We start from the raw sequence: 26,962 nt of genomic DNA on the forward strand, positions 1-26,962 counted from the left end.
TATTGTGGCAGTGATTGAGAGGATAGAAGTTTTTTCCCTGGTGAAGAGGCAGAAAACACTGGCCCAGAGCTTATCTTGTGTAAAATATTCCACAGACTCCCACAGTGCCCAGGACTGACACTCCTCTGAAGATACATTGAAAATTCAAACCTTCAACACGAGTCTTAAAAATTGATTCAGCTTGATGCTTCGAATTCTGTACAAGATGCAGACTAAGAGCACCAAAATTCAGGCTCAAAGTGGAACTAACTGAACAATTTTGGGCCTCAGAAGGAGTTTTAACTTATTTGGTTGATCATATTTGAAGGAGTCTTGATTCCACACAAGACTCACCTGGAAAGGGGTTTGACATCAAGAGGAACATTGACCCCAAAAGGAGGTCTTAGTACTAGAATTACATGGCCTCAGAAAGAGTCTTAAGCTCTGCAAGATAAGCCAAAGTGGTTGATTTCAGCTCAATCAGCAATCTACATTGAAACGATCAGTCAATAGGAGAAAACTCTTTAAATGGCTCAATTACCTCAAAGGCAGGTAGAAAGCGTTTACTGGTATGCTATCTGCAGCTGGTATACTGAGAGCAGGTTTCAGACAGTGGAACGTAAATAGACATTGCCAACATAGTGGCACAATGGCAAGTTCTAACAGACACTTATTACAAAGAGGCAGAGTAAGAAAAATAACTTAACTTTTATTGAGGTAATTTTTAAGCAAATTGGGGTCTTTCTTGTTCAACAGAATCACCGGCTTCAGCAGTGGAAGAAGAAGGGGTAGTTGTCTTCCTCAGAGTCTATCGTCGACGGAAAAAAACAAAGCAATATTTACTAATGCTAAAGATTTTTCAGATCCACCACCAAGAAGTATAAGAACCATCTAAAGACTAGGAGTGACATATAGAGTTAAGACAAAATATATATCTGCTACACCAACACCAAATTTACATCAGTGCCCTTATACCGCCAGACTTTGTAATGGGTCATACAAGCACAAGAGCTTTCCGTGACAGGACCGGAGATGGTTCACCACTATAGGTAAGGAGTGCAAACAAATGGGCAATGGGGGACATCAGAGGTGGCTAAGAACTGGAGAACTGCCAATTCAGAGGATTTGATAAAACAGAAATCACCACCAGTAGGAAGACATTGAGGACTTTCTCAAGAGGTCCACCAAAAGAGAGCCCAGAGGTGCTGCTGAAGTGCAAGAATATCACCAAAGCATGCATTAGATACGACAGACCCAGCTTGGAGACAGTTTAATACCTGTCTGCTCTTTAAATGTCACATCTGGTTATACATTTCTGATGTTTAGGCCTGAACTGGAACATAACCTTTCCAATATGCTCTTTGATGGTGAGCATTTATGGATTTGATGCTCAAAACATCAAGAAAGCTAATGAGGCTGCAAGGTCTGTGGGCACTGCGCATAAACACCGCCCACACTATACACATGCTCCAATGCATCATCCAGGAGCAAGATAAAGACAACCTTTTCAGTCAAATTAGACACACAAGAAACAGGAGTTTCAGCAGTGTCTTTGAAACTGAAATTGTATTCATATCGCGCTTACTACCTCTGAGCACGCTACTTGGGAACTCAGTGGTCATTCTACTGGTTATTGGAGTTAGTCTTGCATGATAAAGGAAACCATTCCATGCATTCGTTTATTTATGGTTTATTTGTTAGGTGTGATCATCAGATTGGAGGTATGTGAGAAATAATGATTAAAAAAAAAAAAGCTTTAAGGCGAACAGGGTTAAGATTTAAGAGTAGTTTATATATAGAAAAGGCGTATTAGGGACACAGAGGTGCATTCAGAATAAGAGGGAATGGTAATTCAATGTCATCAGTAGTATAGCAGGTTAGATGTTTTTGTAACTGCATGAAAACTGTTTTAAATTCTCCTCTAAAGGAAAGTGGCTTTTTAAAGATTCTTATGACAGTGCAAAAGACAAGCCTTATGCTTGCTGAGACCTCTTTACCTGTGATCCTGAAGCAGTGCAACATTTAAGCACATCCAAATACCTATAATTACAATCTGACAACTCCACCTTCACACGACTGTATGCAATGCGATGCAAGCAAGCTATACTTTCAAATCTAGAAAGACCCCTGTGTTTACCTACTGCAGCACTTTATTCAAGTAATTTTACACCATACATAAACTACACATACAAACATATTATTTAAACACCACTAACTAAAAATATATGAAGACAACTGCTAAAGACATTGCAACAATCACATTTTCAGTGCATGTTTATGTGACCTATTCACTACCCGGTTTGGAAGGTGTGCCACCTGAAGAGCACCTCTAAGGAATAGACATTATGTCCTGCAAAATAGATGTCTGACGTCACATGACCCTCCAGCATCCACCTTGCCTCATAGTGGAATACACCTGGTTTTCAGTCAGTACTGCAGGGGAATTTTCAAGACAATGAAAAGTCCTGAGGTTCCTCAGGTAGAGATTCAGCTCAAATAAAACAGTGACCTGAAATAGCAAAACTTTTGTAGGTCTTCTCCCTGTTACAAATACACTATATATCAAGGATATTACATTTCAAGAATAGCTATATTTACATCCTAAAGCATCCAGCTCATCTCCAATACCTGCAAGTTGTGGTAAGTCACAACATTATCAGTTCAAAGAGCTCATTTGTGGCATAATATCAGCATCAAGGGAACTGAAGGGAAAAAAGGGGTGGGTAATTAAGGATGACAGTCACACACTCCCTCAATTCTAAATGGTCAACTATAAAATAATGTGAAATAGAACAAGTACATAAATTTAGTGCTGAGCACGAGGAATAACCTGTTGGTCAGAGGATTCAAAACAGGAGCACAATATTGTCTCTTATTATAAATGCATATATGTGCTTGCACAACAAAGTTTCTCATGTATTTTGTGTAATCCAAGAAGCGAGGGGGGCGTGGCTAAGGAACATGGCCGACAGAATGTAAACCCCGAGCTTCCAGCCGACCTAGCAGTTTAATCCTTCTCAATCCTACGCAATCCTTAAAAATCCTGTTCTTCCACATATAGATGCCGTCAGAATACCCCTGCCTGCTACCCTGCAGCTGCCGTGAGCTGTCTTTCTGGCGTTGTTGGAAGCAGGAGGAGTGGCCTGGTGGTGGAGCCAGTTTGCACTGGGTGTGTGGTGAGGTGCTTCCTGCATAGCTGGTCATCTGCTCAGGGAGACAGCAAGTCAAAAGGCCTTGAAACCCTGTCCCACCAGTTGATGAGAGGCGACGATGGAGAGACCAGGCGGAGGGTTGGCCACCTGGGACTGCAGGCAGCACTGGCCGGAGATGCCTCAGCAAACAACTAGGAGAGGCCGGTTAGAGCTGCGAAGCGGCGGAGAGCCGGCAGTGGAGCCTGGACCTCCCATGTGAGTCCCCTGCTCCGGGGGAGCTTAGGATTCCTTGGTGAATGCTGAGGACCTGGTGCGGGACGCTATCTGACACCAGAGGGCCTGCATCATGAATACGCCTGCTCCGACTTACAGCCCTGGGGCTTAATGCAGAGGCCTGTGGCTGGAGGAGACAAGACAGGCGGCAGTAAAGAAGCTTGGAATACCTGGACAAGCCGAACACTGCAACTGAAGGAGCTGCCTAGCTCCGGAAGGACGGGACTTCCCCTGGTGACTGCTTACATGTCTAAGAAAGTGACAGAATGACAAAAAGGAACCCGGAAGGCTTGTGGCCCAGAATGTGCGCATTTGGAGGGTCCCAAGTAACAGAGCAAATACCAATGTAGCACAGGAGGTACACAACCCGATTAGGCTGGAGTGGTAATGCCCCCAATTCGAATGCCACAACTCAAAGTCTTAGCGCAGACATGCAGTGCGGCCCCTGCTGCCAGAATCCGCTGGGTGCCCTATGTCCTTGTTTGTGTGTGGGGGCACCTGACACTCCGGACTGTAGAGAAGGGCCGCTCTGAGGCCCCTGCTTTTCAGAGAGACATCACTAAAGGGCCCTTAGCAGGGGAAATCACCCACCTGCTACTACACCAGGGTGTGAAAACAGAGTTCGGCGGGCCTGGGCCACTGTTTGACTATTGGGTGGTGGTGGTGGCGGTGGCGGTGACGGTGGGGGGGTGGTGGGGGTAGGGGGGGAGGAGACACTGCTTGTCAGCGGAGGCGGCAGCCATTGGCGACAACGGACCTTGGTAATTCCTGCAGAACAGGTAGTGCCTCTAGAGGTGGAGTGGGGCAAATCTAGAGCATGTGATCCTGAAGGAGTCCAGTCCCTCTTGTATGTCTGAAGGCAAACTGGTGTGGGCAGCCACAGGAAAGGGTCTTGAAGACATCACGGAGTGGCAGTGGGGAGTCTTGTAAAAACCATGCAAGCTAATAGCAGCCGAAGCCATAGACAAGGATAAAACAGCCCAAAGCCAAGCATCTAGTACCATCGCCCAATACACCACTCCGCGGCCCCCTCCCAGACGATAACATGCCTAATGGGTGCTACGGAGGCAGATGATCATCTGTAGGGACACGTTGAGCCATCATAGGCTGAACTAGTAGCAACCATGCAGGCGTGCCGGTCAGGTCTTGAGCACCAAATTTAATCTGTGACCATAGATATGAATCTCCTCTGTGTCGACTTGAGGAAAGTGGCAGGTAAAGTAACATTGGCGGAGGCCAATATCGTAGACACGCAGGGGGAAGTAAAAGACCTCAAGTAGCATATGATGCTGATGAAGACGGCAACAGCAGTGCTAGCAAAACTAGCAGAGGATCACTCCCGTTGGAGTTACATCAGAGTGTTGGGATTTCCTGAGAAAGCAGAGGGGACATCATTCCTGGAAGACTGGACAGAGCTGAATCCCCAGGGCCTATTGGATTTGTTCATTGTGGAGAGGTGGAGAGGGCACATAGGATGCAGGTCGCTCATCTGCTATCAGGGCACCCCATAGGGCCTTCATCATTAAACTTCTCAGTTACTGCAACAGGGACTGCATCGTTCGGGCAGCATGGGAACAGACGGTCCCCCGCTTCGACAGGAGCACCATTGTCATATATCAAGACTGTATGAAGCAGGTCCAGGAACACATTACGTCAATACAGACAGAGGCTGCACCGGGAGGGAGTCAAATCGAGCAAACTCCTAGCCTGGATCCTCCGTAGGGAGACTGACCCCCCCCTTCCCCCCCCCCCCGCAACCCCATCCCCCATCCAACCCCAAAATGATCACAACCGTAATGACTCCCAAGGGAAATAGTCATCTCAATGGTGGACATAGTACAAACCTTTCAACAGCACCTGCATCAGGTGTACTCTGCGACTGGGGTATTGAGACACAGCAATACTCAATTTTCCTGAAGGGACTTAGTATTGCAAAACTCAGTCCAGTGGCAGTGGAAGCTTTAGAGGCCCCTCTAAATCTGGATAAACTTAGGGCAGTGCTGAAAGTGCTCCTTCTCTTGAGGACACCAGGGGGAGATGGCTTCCCCCCCCTGAATTTTACCAGGCATTCTCAAAGATACAGAGGCTCCTGGAGGTATTCCTGGAGGCTAGGGACAAGGGCCTAACGTCACCGACCATGACAGAGGGGGAGATATGCATGTTTCTGGAGCCAGGGGGAGAGCAAGCAAATACAGCTGCATATAGGACTATTAACATTATTAATACAGACACAAAGTTCTCTGCAAGCTGCCTGACACTTTCTAAATAACACACATGATCCGCCTAGTGCACGAATACTAGTGAGGCTTCATACCAGGATGAAATACGTGAATGAACCTGAGGCGACTATCCAATATATTACACAAGGTTAAGGAATGCGAAAAGGAAATGGCGCTGGTGACCATCAACCTGGAAAAGGTGTTCGATATGGTGGACTGGGGAGACCTGCTCGAGGTGTTATGGGGTTTGGTCCACAGTTCCTTGGCTAGGTACACCTCCTCTATACTGACCCACAGACGAGAGTTGGAGTGGGGGGTGCGCGCTCAGAGGTATGGACTCTAGGAAGTGGGGACAAGACAGGGATGCTTACTCTTGCTGGTCATGTTTGCAATGGAGCCGCCAGCGATTTGGGTGCACCAGGTGCTGCAGGCCTCGGGCATGCCACTGAGAAAGGGCCGACATATTATTTTACTGTATGCTGATGATGGTTTAGTTTGTGTCCTCACTTCGTGTCTCTGTGTCACTATTACTCCAGTTGCTGGAAGAATTTGTTGGTCTTTCTTTTGTGACTCCGGCTCAGTAGAGCCAAGTCCTTACTGTTTCCACTTGATTCCTTGTTGGGAACCCCGCTGGAGGAATTGCAACCTCTGGGCCTGTGTTGGGAAACGGAGCAGCTTAGATATCTGGGCATCAAAGTAGCGCACACAGGTGCACAACAGCTTAGCCTTAATATGGGAAGGGTTTTAGAGGGACTTTTAAGTCTTCAATTTGTTTCTGAAACACATTGCCCCTCTCCCTGATGAACCGTTTAGCCATTTCTAAGATGGTGATGCTTCTGAGGTGCTTATATGTGCTGCAGAATTTGCAATGCCCTATTCCAGTGAGGGTCTTCAAACGATTGAGCTCCCTACTTATATCTCTCTTGTGGCAGGTGGGCATTGTAGGGTGGCCTTGACGACACTGAAGAAAACTTATGGAGAAGGGGGGACTGGAGGCCCTGAACCTTGACCTTTATTACTACGTCGCACATCTAAAGCATGCAGTCCGTTGGCTGGCTCCTGAAGACAACTATGAGAAGTGCCTATTGCAGGGGAGAGTTGCGGTGGAGCGCCTACCTGAGCTCCCGATGGAGGGGACGGGACTCCTACCAGACATCCTGCACATAGTGCAAGACACGGCCTACATTTGGCAACAGTTTCCCCCCAAAGAGTTAGAGATATTTCACTGGGAGTTCCCGATTTGGATACTGAAACCTCTCCGACAATTAATAGAGGAAGTGTCCTTCCAGGAATTGCGCACAAGGAGCTGTAGCACTCTCTGAGACCTATACCACGGGGAGACTGTTGTACCATTAGATGAGGCATATGCTATATTCTCACTGTGCCACGGCCACTTCCTGCATCACTCCGGTTTGGCTGACATAACCAGGGAAACCTGGCCCACTTTCCCTGTGGCCCCTGGAACCACGTGCAATCTAGGAATACTATTGTCCTGTGGGACCAGTCACCATCTGATCACACTGTTACATAAGGCAATGAGAATGGATGGAGGGGATTGGGGCTATCCCTTGATCACAGGCCGCATGGGAACTCGACTTGGACAAACAGCTAGGGGAGGTGGACTGATTACGCATCAACACCCTCGCCCACGTGGTCTCCTGCAATGCCGGTTTAAGTTAATCCACTATAACTTCCTACATCGGGCTTATTTAACCGCTGGGGCCCTCCAGAGGATACCCGCCTTCCGCTCAGACAGTTGTCCTGGATGCGGAGAGTGGGTTATTTACATCGGGCATGGCAATGCCAGGAGGTACACAGGTGGTATCGGGACTTGGGGAACTGTGAGTATCAGTGTGGCACTAATGCCACAGTGTTGTCTCCTAGGGAACATACGTCGCCCAGAAAGGAGAAAGATGCCATACAAATTCCTACAACTGGTGCTAGTTCTGTCCTGCCGCTGGGTAGCTATTGCATGGATGGGACAAATATCCTAAAACCTGGTACAGCAATATCAGGGAATGGGTTTTGGCAGAAGAATGACATATAAAACAAACTGGCATGATGACAAGGTGGAGGAGGACCTTGAGGCTTGGAGGGACCTCAGAGATAAACTCCTGAATCCGGAGGCTTTGGCTGGGGCCTCCAACAGTGACCGATGGAGAGGATAAAACCCCTGGAGGGGAGCCTAAATGTAGGGACGGGGCTGAATTGCAGTGTCAAAATGTAGGGGGGAATTGCCCTCTAGTTGGGTTATCCAAGCTCGTATAAGTAACAGTTGTGTTCGGATTTACTCTTCTGTTCTTTGCTTGAAATACAGTGCATCTGATATTTTATCTACTGTTTTGTTTGCTTAATCGAAAAATGGAAAATAAGCATTTATTGCTACAATTTTCTTCTAATATGAAGTCTTGAGTCTTCCAGTGAGACTTGTTTGTGGTTCTTCAGCATCAAAAGTGTGGTTTGTCTAATGGGTAGTGCACCCCATGATTTCCTTAGGGCTTAGAAAAATGGTTTATGTAAAGTGGAAGAAATCTAAAACCTATTGGACTTTAATTCGCTAAATAGCATAATCCAGTGGACGTCACTACAAAACGATAAAATACAGACAGCTGAAACTAACCATATTACTGTTGTCAGTACAAGCAATTGGAAATGACCAGCGGTTTGCCCAGATGATACAGTTTCCCTTCAAGCATCCCCAGTCTGAGCTTTTCCTTCACCAGACCTCTGTTATCACTCATTCAGAAGAGGTCTAAAGAGGTTCCTTTGGAACACTTATCAAAAATAACTATTTGTTGTGGACTTGTTGAACTCACCCACCTTATTACCCATCCAGTATACCATTCAGCATTCCCTCTGCCCCCACATCATGGTGCAGCTGACCCTGGGCTCCTTTCCCATGTGTGTTACTGTAGTCTTTCATTTTTTTTTTTTTTGTTGCCCGTTCCTTCCCTTCACCTTTCTTTTACTACCCCATTTCTATCTACTTGAAAGTCTGTGGCTCCTTGAGGTGTACAGTCCTGTATTTAATTTTTTTTCATAACCTCCAAAGAGGTCAACAAACTTACATGCATGTTATAAAATCACGGTATCAACTGCTTATGTACTACAGCCCATATTTACGCAGCAAGTTACCTGTTACGCTGCCCTGCGTCAAAGGCAAAGGGCAGAAATGTGCCGTATCTAGGCAGTAAGGCACATTTCTGTAATTCCAACAGCGCTGCTTCCATTTTGGCTGCCTATCTCCAATTCAAGCACCCTTGCATTATGGTGCAAGGGTGTCTGCATTGTGGGCAGGATTGTACAAAAACAATCCTGGGAGGCCTTTTTTTTCTCTTTCTGTGTGTTTTGCAGAACACAGCACACATAGAAAGAGGAACAAGCAAGGAGAAATAAAGATATTTCTCTTTGTTGTGCCTCACCTGGGGAGGCATACAGTTTTGGCACAACCCCAGGTTTACAAGGTCTTGTAAATCAGGGGACATGTCAAAATCTATGGGTGTTGCGTGAGAACACCCACTGCAACGACCCATGGAACACCTCCCTTGCACGGAGAAAGGCAACACAGGGATTTGCGTTGCCTTGCCTTACTCCATATATATATGAGGACATTCAAAGCAATACAAAGTGCCTTTGTGTGGTCTCATAGATATGAGTTCAAGGTTTGCACTGCTGTTGCCTCACAAAAAAAGTGACGCAACGGTGGCGCAAGAGGCTCATAAATATGCCCCTGAATATACATAGTCAATACAGAGTTAGAAATACTTATGAAATGTTAAACGTTGATAACAATCACCTGCATTCTCAGGAACCATAATAAACAACATAGCTTCCTTCGCAGTTGTATTTCTGTTGCTAATGAACATTGGATGGGATGTAAGAATTTTTGACGAGCAACTTTTACACTTGGTCAGCAGAATTTAATGTGACTTCAGACCAGTGTCCCCTCCTTATGTAAGGGGCTTTAATACTGATTTTGTCTCAAAACTAATTTCTCTCGTAGGGGATTTCCATGTATAGTCATGAGCACTGAATAGTTCTGCACGCCTGCGGGGACCCCGGAACACTGTTCTGAGGTGTATTCTTAAGTGTAGATGTTCGCCTTTCTTGAAAAAAGGCCTGTAAAGACACTTAAGAATATCAATGTGCAGCCTAGAGGAGAGGCTACAAAGGCCAATTTTTTGATTCTTTTGGTTGGAAAGAAAGAAAACTATAGTACAGATATACCTTTAAAACATATTTATTCTAGAAATGTAGTAAAACATGTTTTCCAACCTTATTTACAACTTCAAAATGAGGATGAAACAATGCAGGGCAGTGCAGCCCATAGGCTGCCATTATACAGAATGTAAATAGAGCTGTGCCTTTACGAAAAGAAAGTCTTCCTGTATCCCATCATGCACAGCAAAAGGCAGTTGCCTCAGTTCTTTTTTCTGGCTCCTTCTGGCAGGACCCTGAAGCATTGAGCTCCACTTCTCATAGCCTTTTTTGACTAAAATTCAACAAAAATCCTTTGGATTTCAATTTCACTCGACGTTTTTCATCTAGAGTGAACGTTTTCTAGCCTTTCCTGTCAAATTCTGACAGAAAATGGAGGCTTTTTTCCACCAGAATGCCTTCTCTTTTTGATAAATGCCCTAGCTGTGGCAGGAAAAAGGCCAAAACAGACCCACATCAAGTCTGTATTATTTGCCTACCGTCATCTCATAAGCCTGATGCCTGTGACATTTGTAAAACCTTCTCCAGGCGAACCCTTCGTGACAGGGAGAAAATCTACCTAAAGGCCAAGGAGGACAGGAGACGAAGAGGACAATCTACCACAGAGCGAGGAGAAGGTCAGTATTTTCTACCAGGGCTCTCACTGTGTCCTCTGGAGCAGCTTCCTGATCTGCTCACAAGCGTCACAGATCCCCGACGACGTCGAGAGCATCGACGTCGAGACAAGGAACGGCACCGACATGCTCGCCGTCGAGAACCAGCTCGCCGTCGAGGAAGAAACATCGCTCGCCGTCGAGACGGCGTAGACACTCGCTGTCAAGAAGTTCCCGGTCCAGGTCCAGGTCGAGGGGTTCTCAACGGCGAGAAGAGTCAACGCCGAGAGGTATTCGTCGGCGTCGTACTTCGACGTTGAGAAGCTTGTCGGCGTCGAGAAGGCACTCAGAGACCAAGGAGGGTCTATACCACCTCAGAATCCTCGGCTTCTCTCATTCTCTTACCACCTTCGCCTCAGCCTTCGCCTCAACCATCTCCTCTACTACCGACACCTCTGGCACCTACAGCTCCTCCGCCGGAACCTCTTTCAGAGTCCGCCCCAGTGACTCCTGCAGAATCCACGAGGCACTCTCAACATTCTTTGAGACGCTCTTCTGCATCTCGACATCGTCATCGGCATGACTCGGATCGCAGGTCTCCTCGTTCACACCATAGACACTCATCCACAAGAGATTACTCTCCGACGTTATCTGACTCCCCTTCTCCGAGAGTTTCTCCCATAGACGATGTCAACACTTTTCAAGAGGTACTAATTTGCGGTGCTACCAAGTTGAACATCCCTCTGGCACTACCCACTCCAACAACCTCTGTCATTTTTGAGACACTACACCAGCGTTCTTCTGCTAGACCATTACTACCGCTGGTCCCAGGTTTACTTGAACCGGCAATGGACATTTTCTTAACACCGTCCACAACTAAAACTGCTCCTTCCAGACTCCTAAAGAAATATCGTCCTCCTGAGCAGGACCCTTTATTTCTGAGAGCGGATCCAGTGCCAGATTCGGTGGTAATCGTGGCTGCTAAGAAATTACATTCTACATCTCCGTCTTCTTCTTCTCCACCGGAAAAGGAGAGTAGAAAAATTGATGCCGCAGGCCGCCAAGTTTGCTCCACTTCAGCTATCACTATGAAAGCGGCTAGTGCCACTGCCCTGTTGGGCAGGTATGATCGCGCCCTTTGGGATTCTGTGCTGCAATTTGCAGAATACCTCCCTAAGGAGAAAAAGGAGGATTTCTTGGAGATTGTAAGTGAAGGCGCCATGGTCTCCAATCAAGTAATAAGCGCGGCTGCAGACTCCTCTGTGTTATCCGCACATAATTATTCTCATGGAATTTCCTTGAGAAGACATTCCTGGCTATGCCTTACGTCACTTAAGCCAGAGGCGCAACAGAGGATACCAAATTTGCCTTTCTCAGGTTCCACTTTGTTTGGTTCTCATGCTGACGACGAAATGTCGAGGATGAAAACATAACTGGACACTCTGAAGGAGGTGGGCATCTAGAAGCCAAGAGAGCAACGGAAAACATTCCGTCCATACCACCGTAGATTCCTTGCTCAAAGGCTTCAAACACTGCAGTGGATGCCTCCAAGATCACAGCAACATCAGAGAGCCTTTTCGACCCAGCGAAAACAATCAAGGGGTCGCTCTACGCCACAAACTGCCCAGACAGCTCGTCAAGCATCAGCGTCTAAGCCCTGAATCCTCACTTCCCCCTTCTCCGTTACCCACTCCGGTAGGGGGAAGTATTTCACATCATCTGGAAGTGTGGCAACGCATAACATCAGACGCCTGGGTGTTGAATATTGTGCGGAATGGCTACTGTCTCAGGTTCATAAGCCCCCCGCCTTCTGTTCCACCCAAACCGGTGAATTACCATCTCGACGCTCTCAAAGTGGAAGTAACAACCTTATTACAAAAGAAGGCGATAGAACCTGTCCCTATGAACCAGTAGGGAAAGGGAATCTATTCGAGGTACTTCCTGGTGCCAAAGAAAGACAAACACGAGTTCCGACCCATTCTAGATCTAAGGGTAGCCAACAAATGGGTTCGCAGAGAAAAGTTCAGGATGCTATCCCTACACCAAATCTATCCCCAACTTCGTCAAGGCGATTGGCTCTGTTCAATAGATATCCGCGACGCTTACTTCCACATTCCTGTGATCAAAAAGCATCTGAAGTTTTTAAGATTTCTCGTCGGGAAAAAGTCATTACCAATTTACAGTGCTACCTTTCGGCCTCAAATCAGCACTGAGGACGTTTTCCAAATGCATGGCGGTGGTGGCAGCCCATTTAAGGAAACATCGGATATTCGTCTATCCCTATCTAGACGATTGGCTCATAAAAGCGTGGCACATACCTAGAGTCCCAACAGCACTTCAATTGGACTCACCAGCTACTCCAGAGACTGGGCCTTCAGGTCAACCTCTCCAAGTCCACGGCAACACCAGTACAGAGGTTGCACTACTTAGGCGCCATCATATACACGACTCAAGGAAGGTGTTTCCTTCGGAGGAACGACGTTTATCAATCCTCCAAAAGTGCCAGCAGCTTGAGAAAATGCCTCAGACTACTGCAAGAGCGATTTCCTCTCGCCTGGGGTCGATGGCGTCTTGCATCTACCTCACTCCCAACGCTCGCCTACATATGAGACCTTTACAGGAGTGCCTGGAGAATCAATGGTATCAACTAGTAGACGATTGGGAGAACAGCATCCTTCTTTCTCCCCATGCCATTCAATCTCAAGTGCTGGTGTTCCCCGAAAAATCTTCTGAAAGGGATGCCATTCCATCAACAGCATCCAACTCAGACCATAGTTACGGATGCATCGCTGCTCGGATGGGGTGCGCATATGGATCACCTCCAAATACAAGGCTCTTGGTCGCAGAGAGAACGACTGTATCACATCAATCTTTTAGAGCTTCACACAGTCCATCTTGCACTCAAAGACTTTTTCCCTGCACTGAAGGCGAAAACTCTGCTTCTCCAGACAGACAACATGGCCACCAGGTACTACTTGAACAAACAAGGGGGTACCAGATCCAGGACTCTGTCGACAGAGGCCCAAACAATCTGGCACTGGCTTCTAGCCAGGAACCTATCAATAGTGGCAACTCACCTTCCGGGCATACAGAATGTCCAGGCGGATGCCCTCAGCCGAGCAATGGACGAAAACCACGAGTGGGTTCTGCACGACGACGATGTCCGCTCCATCTTTTCCATGTGGGGTACCCCTTCTATAGACCTATTCGCAACCGCAGAAAACAATAAATGCCAAGACTTCGCCTCCAGATACTACCATCCAGGAACATTGGGGAATGCCCTGTGGATAAACTGGTCAGGAGCATTTCTTAACACCTTTCCACCGCTTCCCCTGATACCGACAGTCCTCCTCAAGCTGTCCCACTCCCACACCAAGATGATTCTCATCGTCCCAGAATGGCGACGCCAGTGGTGGTTTCTAGACCTACTTCACCGGTCACTCACACCACACATCAGATTACCTTGCCGCCTGACGTTCTCACGAAGTTTCGAGGCCAGATGAGACATCCCAACCTCTCGTCGTTGAATTTGGCAGCATCGCTCCTGAGTTAGTGCAATATGGTCACCTTAACCTTCCTCAGGACTGCATGGAGATTCTAAGGGAGGCAAAACGCCCTTCCACAAGAACAGCTTATGCCTTCAAATGGAAAAGGTTCTGCATGTGGTGTTTGGACAAGAACTTTGACCCAATAACATGCGGAGAAGAAGCTATTCTTCCATATTTGTTAAGCCTGGCGAAGTCTGGCTTACAGTTGTCATCAATCAAAGTACACCTGGCAGCTCTAACGGCATATAGGAAGAGTCCTTCCCAATCCTCTTTCTTTAAAATTCCAATCATAAAAGATTTCCTAGAAGGTTTGAAAAAGGTTTTTCCTCCCATTAGATGACCATCTCCTCCATGGGAGCTTAATATAGTCCTTTCGCGCCTGATGCTGCACCCTTTTGAACCAATACACAAAGCATCCCTCCAGCATCTAACCTGGAAAACTGCTTTTCTGGTTGCAATCACTTCAGCTCGCAGGGTCCGTGAGATACAGGCTCTTTGTGCTCAGGAACCTTATACGGTTTTTCATTCCTCAAAAGTAGTAATGAGAACACATCCTAAATTTCTACCTAAAGTCATTTCAGACTTTCACGTAAACCAGACCATCTCCTTACCGACTTTCTTCCAAAATCCATCTACTCCTGCTGAGAGAACCCTACATTCTCTCGATGTAAAAAGGGTTTTAAAATTTTACTTGGATAGAACAAAATCTTTACGCAAATCACAACAGCTGTTTATTAACTATGGCCCAGTTAGAACAGGTCTAGCCACCTCCAAACAATCCTTATCCAGGTGGATTGTCTCATGTATCATATTCTGTTATCAGTTAGTAAATAAATCCCTCGATGGCAGGCCAAAAGCCCATTCTACTAGGGGGAAAGCAGCAACTGCTGCTTTGATGAGAAACATTCCTTTAGCAGAAATATGCAAAGAGGGCTACCTGGAGATCTGTCCACACCTTTACTAAGCATTACTGTCTTGATTCAGATGCTAGGACAGATGCTCAGGTTGGACAGGCCTCTCTTAAGAATCTCTTTCCGTGAATTATTGTTTCTTTATTGTTCTGTCTACTCCACCGCAGTTATTGGGATGGACTTGCTAATCTATTCAGTGCTTATGACTATACATGGAAATCCCCTACGAGAGAAGGAATAGTTTCTTACCTGTAACTCCAGTTCTCTCGTAGGGGTATTTCCATGATAGTCATAAGCAACCCTCCCTCCTCCCCGGTGGAGTTGACATGATGATAATTATAATAACAATTGTATTGTTAATGACAGAGATATTCAGATTTCTTCATGTCATATTACAAACCTACAAAAAGAACTGAGGCAACTGCCTTTTGCTGTGCATGATGGGATACAGGAAGACTTTCTTTTCTTATGGGCACAGCTCTATTTACATTCTGTATAATGGCAGCCTATGGGCTACACTGCCCTGCATTGTTTCATCCTCATTTTGAAGTTGTAAATAAGGTTGGAAAACATGTTTTTACTACATTTCTAGAAAAAATGTTTTAAAGGTATATCTGTACTACAGTTTCCTTTCTTTCCAGCCAAAAGAATCAACAATTTGGCCTTTGTAGCCTTTCCTCTAGGCTGCACATTGATATTCTTAAGTGTCTTTACAGGCCTTTTTTCAAGAAAGGCGAACATCTACACTTAAGAATACACTTCAGAACAGTGCTCCGGGGTCCCCGCGGGGGTGCGGAACTATTCAGTGCTTATGACTATCATGGAAATACCCCTACGAGAGAACTGGAGTTACAGGTAAGAAACTATTCCTTATCATTCATAGACAGAGAGTACCATAATGTGGAAAGCTTTCTATTTCTTTGAAGCACTTTTTACCCAAAGGAAACATTCACAGTTATTTTAAGTGTATCACAATGTATCTTTTAATAAAATAAAAAAAATAGCTATAGACATTCAATTTGTAATTCCTAATTGCCACAAAGTATTTTATTATCTTAAAAAATATTTTCTTTTCATAATTGTAAACCTTTTTATTAAAAAATAATCTATAAATTACGTTTAGTGGAATGAGTCCATGCCTCAAAAATTCCATAGTTCCCTAATTTAGTAGAGTATGTCCGATTTGCCGATGTCCTTAATTTAAATTCCTTTCACAAGAAGGCTGAGTAAGTCCACTTTGTTACAATGATTTTTTTTCAAATCTCAGTTCATCAGGGCCTCACAACAGAAGGAAGAGCACAATCTAAAATCGTATTTTCCATGAAGCAAAAGGGTAAAACATAAGGGGAAAAAGTAGCTAAAAACAGAAGTAAATGACAAATAAGCCAACTCGTCTTTCATGGTGTGGATTCTTATCTTCTTCTTCAGGACTATAAATATATTCAAAACGGTGCATTCTGAGGTTCCACATGGTCATATAGTGTTTCTACTATACGTTTTGTTCATATTACATTGAAGAGTACTTTTTCATTATACAGAAATGTGGTATGTTTAGACACATCAAACTACTATTGGATTACCTTTTTTTTCTCATTCATAAATTCTTAGATATGACTTGTTGCGAGACATAAAATCTTAATGTACAGTGCAAGTTGTACATTTCACTATTATACATTTCACTCCTTCCAGCTCAGCGTTGCTGTATCGCTAACAGTTTAAAAAAATTTTAAAAACATAATGTCAGCTGGTGATTTATAACGGTTAATGATGTACATTTACTATAATTATGGGGTTGGTTTCCTAATGGATCATTAACACTTATAAGAATACACTTCCTATTGCCTGCTTTTTGTTTTACAAAAGATATGAGAGTTTTAATTTTATATCATGGTTCTAAACCTGATCTAACACAGCCACATACCACTTTAAGATTTAGAAAAACATAGGTGATTTAAACAACACAATAAAATATTTTCACATTTAAAATTGCATAAGAAAAATCACACAATTACAAATACAAAACACATATAGAACATAGGGGAGATTATCTGAGATAGTACTCCCACTGTGTTTTATATATATATAATGTGCTGTATTTTTAACTGGGTGACTATACATATGAAATGTTAAGTGTGAACATATTTTAGTGTGTGTGTGTGTGTGTGTGTATATATATCTTTGAGTGCTAAATTAAGCTATATTCTTGAGTTGTTTGGATTGTCAGTCTTAGTGGGTGGAAACTCATATTCAGCAGGGCTACTGGTAAGGGATTGGATGTCATTTTCTTCACCTTTCCATTTAACAACTCTTGTTACAGACCTTCAATCATAAGTGATTGGACTCAAACCTAACTACCTCTGGGCTGTGAGTTTTAGGGGCAGCCCTCAGTTCTTTAAAAAAAAAAAAAAAAAAACACTTTGTATTTATGCCTGATGGGTAGTGCTATGTCACCTTGGAGATTTTTCGAGAATAGAAAATTCTGCCACTGTTTTTATATAATTCCAATTTTGAACAGTATGCATGGTCAATTACAGCTTTAGCAAACCTATTCTTCACCAAAGTTTCAATTGAGAATGACACCCCCTTCTCCCCCTGCCAGGGTTACATATCAGTCCAGCAATAATGCACTTGCTCCAATGCCAGAAGAAAATAGTATGAGAATTTCCTAATGATTAAATTTGTCACTTAACTAAGACTGTCCACGGCTTGTAGAAAATTATGAAATGTGTGGTTTATATGATACCCTCAGTGGATTATCGTAGGAAAGTGACCTTTCACTTCCACTTTTTCCGACATTTTTGCCACTGAGGATTTTTGACTGAAGGTGCACTAGGTTCTTGCTATCCTGGTCCCTAGTGCCAGTGCTCTTTCCCTAAAGTAAGGTAAAAGTTCTAGTTGTGTACAATTGGCACACACTTTAGTACCTCTCTAAGTCCATAGTAAATGGTACCCCTGGTACCTAGGGGCTGGGTACTACAGAGGGTCCCTAAGGGCTGCAGCCCCAAGGGTCTCCCTCCATATTGCACACAGCCTGCTATTGCTGACTGTGTGACATGGTGCAACCCATGAGTGAAAACACATCATGACACATTAATTGTGTGCCTTGCCCCAAATCACTGCATCTAACAGATGTAAGTCACCCCTACAGCAGGCCTTAGAGACCTAACCAGGGCACATTATATTTGATGTGAGGACATATCTGCATGAGCAGAGCATGTCCCTGTGATATCTAGCCTAATTACTAGATGTTACAAGTGTACAGGGACACCATCTTAAGGTATGTTCTGGACACTCATCATTACGAGTTCCCCAGCTACTTAATGGAGTCACTGAAACCTATGATATTTGGTATCAAACACATCACCTTAATAAACCCATACTGATACCAGTATTGGATTTATTATGACATGCACACAAAGGGCACCTTAGAGGTGCCCCCTGAATCCTACCAGACCCTTAGTGTGCTGGCTGACTTGTATAGACCAAATATGCAACCCCGGCTTCCCCCAGACTTGGGAGTTGCCACCCCCCTGCCATGAGCCCCATTTAACACTAGGACAGGTGGGAAATTAGCTATGCATGGAGCTGTGGTGCACTACCAGACAAGTGTTACCCCTAATTTGGGGAGCCTCATGTGTTCCACGAAAGAAGTGTTCCACCATCTTGTTTTTGGTGGAATTAGAAATTCTGGGACAGAGATATGCCCACTTTCCACAAGAACTGGTCGTATAAGGGTGTAGGCTACTACCATACACTCCCCTAAACACACTAAATTGAGTATTTAGGTGGCCCCCTGACACCGGAAACTTATATTCCCCTGACTGAAGAAAGAAGAGGACAAAGAAGAGAGAACTGTGGACTGCTAGTGGTCTTTGGTGCCAAACCCTGCCTGCCTACTTGCTCCTGTCCCGACAATTGTGACACCCCCAACTTGTCATTCAGCTGTGCATCCTCTAAAAGCCTTGCATGAGCTCCAGCACTTCACCAAGCGGTCAGCATCTCCCTTGAAGTAAAGGAGCCACTTACCTGCAGGCACCAACCGCAACCTCTGGCTCACTGTTCTGCTGACCACCAGGACCACTGATGCAGCAGCTGCCCAAGAGGAGGTCACCATGCCCCAGGAGGTCAGAACCATCTTCCCACCAAGTAAGAAGGCGCCAGTACCCACCGTAGTACTGATACCCAGGCTACCGTACTCCTTGCAGCAAACCAAAGCTTGTTTGAATCCAATCCCTCTCCAATGCCACAAAGACCCAGCCAAAGAGGGATGTCTGCGCCTCAGAGGTCAGCACTGAGAGCGACCCATCTGTCCTGTTTTGTCCCCCTCTTGCAGGTCTAACCGAGAGCCCTGGACACCTTTGACACACGAGCACCTGCCGACCAAAACCCTCTGCACCCAAGCTTCCTGGCCAGGATCCACAACAACTGACGTGCTCCCCTGCTCCCAGGACCCCCACAGACCCTATCCCCTTCCCTCCCCCCCTTGTTAGGAGCTCTCAGATTTGTCCCCAATACCACCTTTCTATTTGGGTTCTAGGTGGCTCCCTTCTTTGCCAACTGTGCAGTGTGCAGGGCACCCAACCCATCTAGCACTTCTGCACCCAGACACCCCATGGCAGGTAAAACTGAACTGCTGGTGTTTCTTGTGACCTTGCCCCCCGCACCTTATAAGCTAACGGGGACCCCTGAGATCATACTGTAAAGACCCTCTATGCGGTACTTGTACTTTATCCATTGAAAGTCATTACTGTGTAAAAGTGCATTGGTGTATTTACTTACTCCACTGTGAAGAATTTCTCTGCGACCGTACTTAATTTGCTTTGAAGATTTTCTTGTGTCTAAAACATATATAGAAGTGTACTATTTTTCTAAAATTAGTCTCGAGTTTCTTGTATGTGTGCCTCATGTACTGCTTGTGCGTTAAGCAATTCCTAAGCACTACTGTAGGAAGCTGGCTCAGTATATACTATATCAAAATGAGATATAGTGTGCACAGAGTCCAGGGGTTCCCCAGAGGCTTAACAGAGGCTGAAGTAGATAATACTAATGCTCTCTTTTGTGGTAGTGTGGTTGAGGAGTTAGGCTTATCAGAGGGTAGTGCAAAGCATTTGTTGTACACACACATGCCATCAATGAAGCACACACTCAATGACTAACTCCAGACCAATTGTTTTATATAGTAGAGTTATATGTTTTTACTTTATTTCTAGAATCACAAGATTCAGTTTGCAGGTAAGTACATTTTGGAAGTAAGTAGCAAGTATATGTATCAACACCACTTGGTTTCAATATAAGTTAAACGGTTTTCAATAAAACAGCAAATATCTATTTTAAAAGTTGACTGTAATTTTCAAAGACAGTTCTGGGGGGAAGAAAATTTAGTACTGTTCCAAGGTAAGTACAAGACTTACAGTTCCAGTCTCCGAGGGTTAGGATGTCCACAGGTTGGGGTTCAAGTTAACCCCAAACACCCACCACCAGCAACACTGGGCTGGCAGGGTGCAGGGGTCAAAGTTGTTTCAAGATTTAAAATGGGTTCCTATAGAGACTGGGGGCACTTGAAATCATGCCTGCTTGCAGTTAAGACCTGCGTCTTTGGAGGGAAGCCCTGGGGGTTTAGGAGAGCACTGGTGGGGCCACAGGTCAGCACCAAACACACCCTCAGCAGCACAGGGGCGACTGGGTGCAGGGTGCAAACTTAGCATCGGGCTCCCAATGCTTTTCAATAGGGGGACCCTGGAGGTCACAAGTAGGCTGCGGGGGTCAGTTTGGTGAAACCATTGGCTGGACAGTGAGGAGGGCCAATGCTGCATCTTGCTGCACTGGATGTCGGGTTCCCCAAGGCCTGCGGGCTGTGGGTGCAGGGTACCTTTTGGCATTGGGTATCTTTGTCCGGATCCTTCACAGGCGGGGGGGAGGGGTCCTCTGGACTTAGTCTGCAGACGTCATTGTGGTGGACAGGAGGGGTCAACTTAAGGTGGACACTAGTTCAGAATCGTCTTGGGACCAGCTCTAGTCCATTGGGGCACCTGGACACGGGCCGTGGGCGTCGGGTGCAGAGTGAGCAGGGCTTGCGGATCCAGGACGATTTTGGACTCCTTTGTCAGACTTTCTTTCTGGACAGGGTCGCTGTCCACGGGAGATCCTTCTTTCTTTTGGTTGTTTTTTTGAGGTCGTTAGGAATCTGACAAGCTAGGTTCAGAGGAGCCCTTAAATCCTTGATTTAGGGGCGTTAGTATCACCTTATGGGTGGTCCCAGGTGAAGTGGTCACTCCTCCTTGTTTTTCCTAATTTTCCCACCTGACTTGCCACCAAAGGCAGGGTTTTGTCCAGGGGGTTGGCCTTTCCACTAGCTGGAGTGCCCTGGGGCACTGTAACAAGAGGCCTGAGCCCTTGAGGCTCACCACCAGGTGTTACAGTTCCTGCAGGTCGAAAGTGTGAAGCACCTCCACCCAATGCAGGCTTTGTTTCGGGCCACAAGGAGCACAAAGGCTCTCACCCCATATGGTCAGAAACTTGTCTGGAAGTGGCAGGCTGGCACAGACGGTCAGTCCTGCACTAGAAGTGGGGCTAATATACAGGGGGCATCTCTAAGATGCCCTCTGGGTGCATGTTTCGATAAATCCAACACTGGCATCAGTGTGGGTTTATTTTGCTGAGACATTTGATACCAAACTTCTCAGACTTCAATGAAGCCATCATGGAGCTGTGAAGTTTGTAACAACAAACACCTACACTGTAGGGACATATTGTTCATGCAGCTGTGCCCTCGCCTGTGGTATAGTGCACCCTGCCTTAGGGGTGACTTACCTATCCCACTGGCAGTGGTTTGTGGGCAAGGCACCCTGAGAGGGGCACCATGTCAGCTTTGAATTTTTCTCCCCACCAACACACATAACCTACAGTGGCAGTGTGCACATGATTAGTGAAGGGTCCCCTAGGTGGCATAATACATGCTGCAGCCCTTGGGGACCTTCCCTGGCCACAGGAGCTCTTGGTACCATGGGAACATTTTATAAGGGACGTAGCTGTGTGCCAGAGGTGTGCCAATTGTGGAAACAATGGTACAGTTTTAGGGAAAGAACACTGTGCTGGGGCCTGGTTAGCAGGATCCCAGCACACTCTGTCAAGTCAGCATCAACATCAGGCAAAAAGTGGGGTGTAACCATGCCAAAAGGGGCACTTTCCTACAACTACCTTCTAATAAGCCTAAACTGCTTGCCCACACCACCACAAGAGAGCATTTGGGGTTATTGTTTTAACCCCTTTAAACCAATAAGGGTCGCCTAGATTATCTGCATAGTTCACCCCGCTCCCTCGCATTCGGTACATTACATAGATAGCCAGCTTCCTACAATTATTATACTAAATGTCTTAATAACTACTGACTTCCATATTCTAAGGATGGACCTATTGAAGCTGCTTTAACTTCAAAATCTTGAATTGATTTTCTAGCGTCAGACAAGTCGAGAAATAGCTTTATGCTCAATTTTGTATAAAAGTGTTGTGAATATTTTAACATTGCAGGCATTGCAGGCCTTATATATAAATGTACCGTAACTTTCCTGCTGATCTCTTCCAGATCAGGGAGTTCGGACGGGTCTTGCGAAATGGTCATAGCTAGATAGACAGAGCGTGTACCTTTTCCATTTTTTCTTCCTTCCATTCTCCATCTAACCTCTTCACTGCCAGGCCTTTTCCCCTCAGGTGCCGAGCCTTTTTTGGCTATATGTGGCGGTTGGCGCTTAGGCCCTCTTAACTTTCTGTCCACATAAGCTACCCACACCAAATGTGCCTCCTTTTTCCCAGCACCCTAGGGATTCCAGAGTTTCCCAGAGTTTGTGGTTTTCCCTGGAGGAGACCAAGAAATTAGCCAAAATACAGCAAAAATGTAGTTTTCTTTAAAAAAAAAAAAAATAGCGAAAAAGGGCTGCAGAAGAAAGATTGTGTTTTTTTCCCCTGAAAATGGCATCAACAAAGGGTTCACGGTGCTAAATCACCATCTTCCCATCTTTCAAGAAGAGGCAGACTTGAATCAGAAAACCACATTTTTCAACACAACTTTGGCATTTTACTGGGACATACCCCATTTTTACTAATTATTGTTTGTGCTTTCAGCCTCCTTCCAGTTAGTGACACAATGGGTGTGAAACCAATGTTGGATCCTGGACAGCTAAATATTTCTGAAAAGTAGACAAAATTCTGAATCCAGCAAGGGGTCATTTGTGTAGATCCTTCAAGGTTTTCCTACAGAAAGTAACAGCTCAAATAAAAAGAAAAAAATTAAATTAAGGTGAAAACTAGCCATTTCTGTCCACATTTTCTTGTATAACTTTTTCCAGCTATGGCAGGTTTTTGAAAGCAATATACTGTTACGTCTGCTGGACTCTTCTGGTTGCGGGGATATGTAGGGCTTGTAGGTTCATCAAGAACCCTAGGTACCCAGAGCCAATAAAGAAGCTGCACCTTGCAATGGGTTTTCATTGTATACCGGGTATACAGCAATTCCTTTGATGAAGTATAAAGAGTGAAAAATAGGTATCAAGGAAGCCTTTGTATTTCCAAAATGAGCACAAGATAAGATGTTGAGAAGGAGTGGTTATTTGCACATCTCTGCATTCCGGGGTCCCCCAACTAGCATGTGAATTACAGGACATTTCTGAAATTGATGTCTTTTTTGCACACTATCTTACATTTTGAAGGAAAAAATGTAGAGAAAGACAAAGGGCAACAACACTTGTTCTTCTATTCTGTGTTCCATCAAGTCTCCTGATAAAAATGGTACCTCACTTGTGTGGGTAGGCCTAATGCCCGCAGCAGGAAACGCAACATGGACAAATCAAATTTTTACATTGAAATCTGGCGTGTTTTTTTGGAAAGTGCCTAGCTGTGGATTTTGGCCTGTAGCTCAGCCGACACCTAGGGAAACCTACCAAACCTGTGCATTTTTGAAAACTAAACACCTAGGGGAATCCAGGATGGCATGACTTGTGGGGCTCTCAGCAAGTTCTGTTACCCGTAAACCTTTGCAAACCTCAAAATGTGGCAAAAAAACACTTTTTCCTCACATTTCGGTGATAGAAAGTTCTGGAATCTGAGAGTAGCCACAAATTTCCTTCCACCCAGCATTCCACCAAGTCTCCAGATAAAAATGGTACCTCACTTGTTTGAGTAGGCCTAGTGCCCGTGACAGGCAATGCACCAAAACACAACATGGACACATGACATTTTCCCAAAGAAAACTGACCTGTTTTTTGCAAAGTGCCTTGCTGTGGATTTTGGCCTCTAGCTCATCCGGCACCTAAGAAAACCTAATAAACCTGGACATTTCTGAAAACTAGACACCTAGGGGAACCTAGGATGGGGTAACCTGTGGTGCTTTCACCAGGTTCTGTTACCCATAATCCTTAGCAAACCTCCAAGCCCTTTTTCCTCACATTTTGGTGCTGCAAAGTTCTGGAATCTGAGGGGAGCCACAAACTTCCCTATACCCAGCATTCCCCCACATCTCCAAATAAAAATGGTACCTCACTTGTGTGCGTAGGCTTATTGCCCGCGACAGGAAATGCCCCAAAACACTACGTGGACACATCAAAATGATCAAATAGAAAACTAGCTGTTTTTGTGGGGGTGGGTGGCACCTGCGTTTTTGGTCCTGGGCTCAGCAGCCATCTAGGGAAACCTACCAAACCAAGACATATCTGAAAACTAGTAACCCGAGGGAGTCCAGGGAGGTGTGACTTGCGTGGATTCCCCAGGTATTTTCTTACCCATAATCCTCAGCAAACCTCAAGTTTAGCTAACAAATCACATTTCCCCTATATTTCTGTGTGGGATCACTACACCGGCACAAATTTCCTACCACCCAACGTTCCCCTCAGTCTCCTGATAAAAATGATACCTCACTTGTGTAGGTGGGCTAAGTGACGGTGACAGGTAAGAGGCAAAAACATGTCAAAATTGAGGGGGGAACCAAAGCAGATCCAAAGGGCAGTTTGGGGGGAAAAAAACTTTTTAGGCTGACAAGTAGGGCAGAATTTTTATTGCTGGGTGGTAGGAATGTTTTGGATTCGTGCAAATTCCAGAATGTTCCATCACAAAACTGTGGGAGAAATGTGTGATTTCGAGCGAAGTTGGAGGTTTGCAGGGCATTGTAGGTAAAAGAAAAATGGTACCTCACTTGTGTGCGTAGGCTTATTGCCCGCGACAGGAAATGCCCCAAAACACTACGTGGACACATCAAAATGATCAAATAGAAAACTAGCTGTTTTTGTGGGGGTGGGTGGCACCTGCGTTTTTGGTCCTGGGCTCAGCAGCCATCTAGGGAAACCTACCAAACCAAGACATATCTGAAAACTAGTAACCCGAGGGAGTCCAGGGAGGTGTGACTTGCGTGGATTCCCCAGGTATTTTCTTACCCAGAATCCTCAGCAAACCTCAAGTTTAGCTAACAAATCACATTTCCCCTATATTTCTGTGTGGGATCACTACACCGGCACAAATTTCCTACCACCCAACGTTCCCCTCAGTCTCCTGATAAAAATGATACCTCACTTGTGTAGGTGGGCTAAGTGACGGTGACAGGTAAGAGGCAAAAACATGTCAAAATTGAGGGGGGAACCAAAGCAGATCCAAAGGGCAGTTTGGGGGAAAAAAACTTTTTAGGCTGACAAGTAGGGCAGAATTTTTATTGCTGGGTGGTAGGAATGTTTTGGATTCCTGCAAATTCCAGAATGTTCCATCACAAAACTGTGGGAGAAATGTGTGATTTCGAGCGAAGTTGGAGGTTTGCAGGGCATTGTAGGTAAAAGAAAAAATGGTGCGGGTGCATGTAAAGCACACCACCCTGGACTCACCCAGCTGTTTAGTTTTCAGATATGTCTATATCTCATAGATTTTTCTACATGGCAGTGTCCCAGAGTCCAAAAAGTGCAGCCCTCACCATTCCAAGTGGGACGACTTTGGGAGTTAGACAAGTTCTCTTGCTTGCCATTGGAATATGATCTTTTAGTGTGCAGGGGGAGAACTGAAAGACTGTTACCCCCTTCAGTTGGGGGGCATTACCATGTCCATAGTGGTTGGTAGCCACCATCCCACAAATTATTATTATTATTTTTTTAATTCCCTGACATCTAGTAGGCTTTCTGCACCCCCATTCCCCCACTCCTGGGGAGTGGATCGGGGGTAATTGTCCCATCTGCCCACCGGTGGGCAGAACAACTTTGTGCCTATTTAAATTACAATAGGCCGATCTGCCACCAAGGGGGGCAGGAATGGCTTAAAATAAATATTCCCCCCAGAGGAGCGACTCTTGCTTAAGGGGTCGCTCCCCTTGCGTGAAATTGGCACAGAAATAAATCCCTGGTGTCTAGTGGTTTCTACCCCCCATGGGGGCAGATCGGCCTAAGAAAAATAGGCTGATCTGCCCCCAAAGGGGGCAGAAATGACCTAAAGTAAAATTGCCCTCCAGGGGAGCGACCCTTGCCTATGGGGTCGCTCCCCACATGTAAAAATAAAACAAAAATGATCCCCGGTGTCTAGTGGCTTTGGCCCCCCTGGGGGCAGATTGGCCTTATTAAAATAGTCCGGGGGTATGGTAGAAACGGTAGCGCTCCTGAGCACGTAACCAGCTCGCCTCAGGTACCTGAGAGGTTAAAGGAGATTTTTTTTGGGGGGGGACGTCTTTTTGTTAAAATCATGATTTTGCTACTGAATGCATTGATATTTAAGAACTGTTAAAAGTCCAATCACCATAATGTCAAAAGTAATCATGTTATCAACATACACTAAGGTATGAATCTGATACGAACCCAACATCTTTGGAAAGCTTACTGTACGCGTAAAAAAACTGAAAGGGAAGATCATAAAAAGAAAAGTTGTCCACAGCCTAGACACCATTGTTTTAAGCCGTTTTGTGTTTCTATTCTTTTGGCAGACCTTTTTCTGCCTCATCAGTAATCTGCACCAAGTGTCCCAGAGCAGGGCAATCAAAAGTTCCAGAACACTTGAAGGTGTCATGAGTGGGCAAGTATTCTCCACGGAGTTGGTCTGTCCAGTTTATCGGAAGTA

General features: G+C 45.3%; 1 protein-coding gene across 2 annotated transcripts in view; it reads left to right on the forward strand.

Moving 5' to 3' along the window:
• PLPP5 (phospholipid phosphatase 5) overlaps positions 1–26,962 on the forward strand; it is a 135,352-nt gene that overhangs the window by 53,647 nt on the left and 54,743 nt on the right. The window lies entirely within an intron of this gene.

Source organism: Pleurodeles waltl, chromosome 11 (assembly GCF_031143425.1).
Source record: "Pleurodeles waltl isolate 20211129_DDA chromosome 11, aPleWal1.hap1.20221129, whole genome shotgun sequence".
In the NCBI taxonomy this organism is placed as follows: Eukaryota; Metazoa; Chordata; class Amphibia; order Caudata; family Salamandridae; genus Pleurodeles; species Pleurodeles waltl.